The sequence below is a fragment of the Adiantum capillus-veneris genome, chromosome 24 (genome assembly GCF_014529385.1).
Source record: "Adiantum capillus-veneris isolate H3 chromosome 24, ASM1452938v2, whole genome shotgun sequence".
NCBI lineage: Eukaryota > Viridiplantae > Streptophyta > Polypodiopsida > Polypodiales > Pteridaceae > Adiantum > Adiantum capillus-veneris.
This window is the reverse complement of record NC_140954.1, coordinates 63,817,470-63,824,241: the sequence shown is the minus strand read 5'-3', so window position 1 is coordinate 63,824,241 and position 6,772 is coordinate 63,817,470.

Genomic DNA, 6,772 nt, shown 5'->3' with positions numbered 1-6,772 from the left:
GTCGCTTTACTACATGACACTATATTTTGTCCACATCTCTTTCCACCGCTGGGGGTGCCACTGCATGTCACACAACTGCTGAGAGGGGTTCTTCTGATTGCCAATATAGCTTCATTGACCTTTTTTTCCAAAACACAAAACTTCGTCTTCTCTTTGGAATTATCACTCCCATCTTTATCCTTGAATCTTCCGTGAAAATGGTCTTCCTTGGCCTTTCGTGTGTTGTGCGGTCACGTGTTTTTGAATTGTACTCTGGTCTATGTGTTGATTCATCCTCAACATCAATCACAATCGATGGCCCTCGCTTTTTCCGAACGGTTTGTTTGTCTCCTTCAAGAGTTTTTCGAGTCTTATACATGGGTGTTCCAGATGTGGCCTCATTTAGTACTCTTATCACTTGTGTTGGACTTGAGGAAACTCTTTCCTTGAGTCTCTCTAGTGAAGTACCCTTTCCAATATGTTTACCTTTGAGAATAAGAAACTTCCTTTGTGCTTTGTAGTATTGCATTTTCCATATTTGAAGTACATGCATCAAACAATGAGATTTTTTTTTGAACCCCTCGCCTACAAGCTAGCTACCATGCTTGCTCTTGGCCAAGTTCATTCTTGGAGTGTTTGCCCCATCAACACTTCTCTCTATTGCTGCCATGATACTCCCCCTATGTGAAATACGCACCTCCCACCAAGTCAACCAAGAGTACATTGCAAAGATGTTTTTATTAATGCAATTTCTATTTCACCACCATTGTCAAAGGAGACGAGACTCCGCTGCAGCTGCCTCTTTAGATGGGGCTACATGCCACTTTTCGCACATGTCTTTGTGAGTTTGTTGAGATGAAGAGACAATGCACTTTGTGGTGTGTGCCACCATGCTTTTTTTCCAATGAAAAAGGCAAGATCGCTCTCGATGTTGTAGAACATTGTCTTTACCACCATTGAAAATGGAGCGAGCTGCATTTCAGCTGGCTTAAGCTTCGTCAACCATGAATCCATGGAAATTCGCTCTCTCGCATCCATGACCCTCCATAACTTCATTTATGCACTGGCAAAAAATAATTTGTGCTTCCATGTCTTCCTCTTTCATCTCACGAGTTGCAACAATGGAGGAGATCTTGCATGCTACAATATAAGACATGCACATTAGTAAACATGTTTTTGGTTGTTTCTTAGGATATGCCAAACTTCAGAAATATGTTCCTAAGACAAAAAACCTTGGATCATAAATGTGGCATGCCATAGTCACGCAATCCGCCGCTCGGTGAGTGTGATCAAACTGCACCCAAGGGTGTTAAAGATCTCTAGGTCCACTTCATCGCATTCGATTAACCAAATCCAATCTAGATGCATGACCAATTGTAGACATTTTGAACACAAAGCACCGCTCCCCTTCTGCTCCTTGCACGGGAAACTTGCTTCTATGGAAAAAATTATATATGCAATCTCTTTTTAACCGTAGCACAAAGTCCACACCAAATATCTTCTTTGTTGGCCCATTTCTTTCTGCAGTCATAGACCTTCAAAACCTGTATTTCAGAGTTCATTTACTTTGAAATAATATGCACAAGCAAGAGAAACAAGTAAGCATCCTCACCAATTGTCCTCTACTAAGGGACCCATCGCCTCAACAACATTTAGAAATTCTTGCTCACCAGGTACATGGCTAAAGTCCCCCTCTTGCATCAAAGTTATTGTTACAATTTCCTTTGCCACACACATTTGTACCTTTCTTGCGCATGCATGTCTATCCACACTGAGAACTCGTGCAACCATTTCTTTGGTTTTATCAGTGAGCCCTTTCAATGAACCATCCCACATGTCATGTTGGTGAGTTCCTTGATGTACCATCAATCTGCTCATGTTTTCATCCCTTGGCATGACATAATAAACGAAGCAATCACATGTACGCAAACAAATGGGTGGTTGACCGCAACGGTGGCAAGTAAGCTTGCCACCAAGTCCATCGCAAAACTCGCCCATGAAAGGTAATTCTAGCATACTGCTATTGAAATACGTTGTGTTTGAATTCCCAAACTTAACCAATTTGGAACAACTTTCATTGAGACACTTTAGCGCACCTGCACACTGACTTTTGCAACACGCTCCAAGAAATGCGATGTTCGAGGTTTGCAGTTTGGTCCAATGGTGTGGATCATACTTATGTTCCATAGCATCCATTGGATGAATCTTTCCTAGGGTCGGTGGAAACTCAAACACCATGTTACCATTGTACACCTTGGTATTTTTGACACTTGTTTGATTTCCACTATCTTTGAAAGAAGCTTCATCAAGGTGTTGGACTTCATCATTGCATTAAAAAATGACAAAATACTATTTGTACTCTTTACCTCGGTAGAGTTTTACAATGCTTGCTCTCCAAAGAGTTGTTCCTTGCTTGGACTAGTAAGGTCTATATAGGGAACATCCACCAAGGGAGCAGTCGTGCCACTATGAGAATGTGACATCTTGGACTAGCACCACAAACTTTGTAGAGAAAGATTTTCCCACAACATAAAACTCCTCTCCCAAGTAATCGCTTGTTCATTGGCACTGTCAACTCTTCACTCCCAACCAACAATTGCATGTAGAGCAATAAATGTTTGTGGTGCAACATGCTCTGGCAGATATTTAACCCCAAAAATAATCTTCCCATTGGTAAAGCTCTTTGGAAAGAAGGGAACACTATAGTTCATGACATGATAGTAGAGTTGAAAAGATAAGCACTAGATTGAAAAGATGATAGTAAAAGTGTTTAATTGTGTTTTGAAGAGTTAAGATAATTTTATATTAATCGTAGTAGTTATTAGTAATATTAAATAATTTTTGAAATACAAATTAAAATTAATTTTTTAATAATTGGATTCTCTCTCTCTCTCTCTCTCTCTCTCTCTCTCTCTCTCTCTCTTCCTCCGACCACCCTCCTCCCCTCTAAACATGGGAAGCCCCCCCCCCCCCCGCCCTCTCTCTCTCTCTCTCTCTCTCTCTCTCTCTCTCTCTCTCTCTCTCTCTCTCTCTCTCTCTCTCTCTCTCTCTCTCTCTTATCCCCTTCCTTGGTGGGAACGAGCCCCCCTCCTTCTCTCTCATCCCCTCCCCCATGGGAACCACCCTCTTTCTATCACCCAAGTGTGGTGGATTGGTTATGCCATTTCCCTCTTGACATTCTCTTCTTCTTCTTCTTCTTCTTCTCTCTCTCTCTCTCTCTCTCTCTCTCTCTCTCTCTCTCTCTCAGGTCTGTCCTCCCCATGGGAAACCCCCCCCATTTCTCTCCCTCTCATTGGCCACACCCACATAGGCGCTGCTTTGTGCCGCGTCACAATGGGGGCCATGCGGGCCAAGGGCCCATGCCGTGTGGCAACATGGGCCACATGGCCAACAGGCCTACACCATGTGGCAACATGACCCGCTGGCCACGCGAGCACACGATCGCATTTGGGCCACCATCCACATGGCGGGCCAAGTGGCATGTCGCGCTGCCCGCAATGGTTGATGATTTCACCGATCCAGTAAGTTCTCAACCATTTCTTCATGAATTTCATGGTTGGTAGACATTGGTGGGTTTTCATTTTAAACAGTAACTATATTTGAGGTCGAGACATTGCTGCTGGTCATGTTCATATGTAAAATGGAAAGCCTCCTAGTGATTCCATTATATGATTGTTAGGCAGGAGATGTGGTAGCTGACAATGATGGATTCGAGTTTGATAGTGACATGATCAGAGTGTTGGGATTAAAGCCCAAGCGGCCTCTTATACGGATATGGCCGGCCGGCCGGCCGGTCGCCTAACTCACTTATCACTAACTCTTTGTATATACTCACTTATACTTTTGTGGATAATAAGGTTTTGGGAGATAACCCTTCAAACAGGATTCTCTGCGTATTGTGTACTGTGTAAGTTCTCTGTGCATCTGTGTGTGTGTGTGTGAGTAGATCCACGCTCCGCTCCGCGACTTCAATTGGTATCAGAGCCGAGATTCAGTGCGTATTTGCGTAATCGTGCGCGCGCGCACTTTTCAGGCAGATTCTGAATTCGAAGCTTGAAAACACTCGGCGCTCCGGGAGCATTTCCATCAGGTGTCCTAGAGTTTTACCCCCCTTTCGAAGCCGTTTATGCCCTCAGAATTTCATTATGAGCACTACATCAGAAGATAGGTTTCTTGTGTAGATTGGCAAGTAGGAGGTGGTCGGCATCGATATCGGCATCGACATATATCACTCATTCGTCTTCAAAGCATCATCTATAGACCAAGTACACATGTATATCATCAGATATATATATTGCAGTCTACATTGCTACTTCTTGTGCTTGCCAGGTTCCAGGGGAGTTGTGGCCATACGACGGCTTGACACCACTGGCATGTATTGCAGATTGATGTACTGTGATTGTGGGTCTGCTAGTTGTGAGTCACGCTAGCAGACAGACCGCCGCAGCGGTCATAGGACAGTGATTGGTCTATTGTAGGATGTATTCTAGTTCTGGGCAGTTTGCTGAGCCATCTGTGAGGGTCGTGTGTGAGGTTTTTTGAGGCCGAGCACTGGGGACTAGGTTACCCAGTGTGAGGTGGATTAGGTTGCTAGAGTTATCCTCTACACGCATCCTCTTCGGAGACTTTTATCCCATAGGATGCATGACTTTGTGTAGACACTGGATTGCATGTTATGCGTCAGGCCGTTGAGGCATTGTTCAGGGTTTAGTCTTGAGACAGATACAGGTTCTGTCATCGCCCAGACAGGAGACAGTGTATGCTTACAGGACAGCATATTACAAAGATTTTCAGATTTGTCACTGGTTAGCTATTTATGATTGTTTTTGAGCTATCTTTTGGTTCCCAGAGCTCAGTTTACAGGGGAGACTCTGTCAAATTTTTTTCAAACTACTGATAGTTCCTGAGGAGAGGTGTTCAGCTTGTTGTTTACAACTTGTTTACTGTGTACAGAGACCAGTTTACAGGGGAAACTCTGCCAGATTTTTCCCATAAGTAAACAGTTTGGCAGATATGGCATCTTCTCAGAGTGAGACTCTTTACAACATAAAGAAGCTGGATGGCATCTTCTCAGAGTGAGACTCTTTACAACATAAAGAAGCTAGATGGCACAAAATTTCCATTCTGGAAGAAGCAGATTTGGCAGGTTTTGGTGCAGAAGAAACAAGTGAAGCCACTGAAGCTCAAAGGGGAGAGACCAGAAGGTATGGCTGAAGATGAGTGGGAAGAGCTTGACGAGTTAGCTTGTTCCACAATCATGCTGACACTGGCAGAAAATGTTTACTTCAACGTAGCAGAAGAGACTACAGCGTATGGCATATGGCAAAAGCTATGTGGTATGTACGAGAAACAAAGTGCTTCTTCTCAGATTTACTGGCTCAAGAAATTGGTGGATTTGAAGATGAAGGAAAGGACAACCATGTCAAATCATCTCAATGAATTTCACACAATTTTCAACCAGTTAACAGCACAGGAGATAGTCTTTCCACATTCAGTGAAGGCTATGTTTCTCTTAGTCACTTTGCCAGACAGTTGGAATACTTTTCGTACAACGTTAAGTAATTATGTCGCGCCAGAAGGTCTTACAAGTGCCAATGTAGAAGGCAGCTTGCTCACAGAGGAAGTGAACAGGAAGAACATTGACAAAGGCAAAGGCAATAGTGCTTTGGTCGTTCGAGGGAGACAACAGACTAAAGAGAAGAAGGGTAAGAAGGCACAAAACTGAAGTAAGTCTCGTGACTCGAAGTCAAAGGATGACATAGAATGCTACCATTGTGGCAAGAAGGGTCACATGAAGAGAGACTGTACGAAGTGGAAACAAGAAAAAGGCAAAACAAAGAGTTCTGAGAAAGATGAAAAGACGAGTTCAGTGAAGATTGAAGAGCTGAATGTCACAAGATCTGGTTCAGACAGTGATTCCGGTATAGCAGCTAGTGACATCTTCCTCACAAGCAATCTTGATTCTGTTTTCTTGACTGCAGAGGATGGACATGCTATGAGTGATTGGATTATCGACTCAGGGGCATCTTTACATGTTTCTCCGCACAAAGAGTGGTTTGCATCATATGTGGCCACTAAAGATTATGTCAGACTTGGCAATGAGAAGATTTTTGACATACTTGGAGTGGGAGATGTGCAGTTGAAGTTTCAGAATGGCTCTTCTTTATGGCTCAAGAATGTCAGACATGTTCCAGCAATACGAAAGAGCTTGATCAGTACAGGGAAGTTGGATGGTGCGGGTTATGTGACAGTTTTTGGGAACAACGCTTGGAAGATCTCCAAAGGTTCAATGACTGTAGCACATGGCAGCAAGTCAAGAACTCTGTACACTTTACATGTTTCAAAGGTTAAAAACCATGTAATTAATGTGATTGAGCAGCCAAGTGTGTCACTGTGGCATCGTAGGCTGGGACATATGTCAAAAAGAGGAATGGAAATACTTTCTCATTATGGTTATTTGCCTGGTTTTTCATTTCAAGATTTCGCGTTTTGTGAGCATTGTGTTTATGGTAAGCAAACACAGGAACCGCACAGATCAAAGAGGAATCGTAGGGATGAACGGTTAGCTCTTGTGCACAGTGATCTATGCTGACCAATGCCTAGTTTGTCACTAGGGGGAGAAGCGTACTTTTGTACATTCATAGATGACTATTCTCGCAAAGTATGGGTTTACTTCTTGAAGCACAAGGATGAGGTGCTCAAGATATTTAAGACATTCTTGCAGCTTGTAACATTTAATGGCCTAATAACTTGTGTGTAGCGGAAATTAGCATGAACATAGTGGGTATTTCAT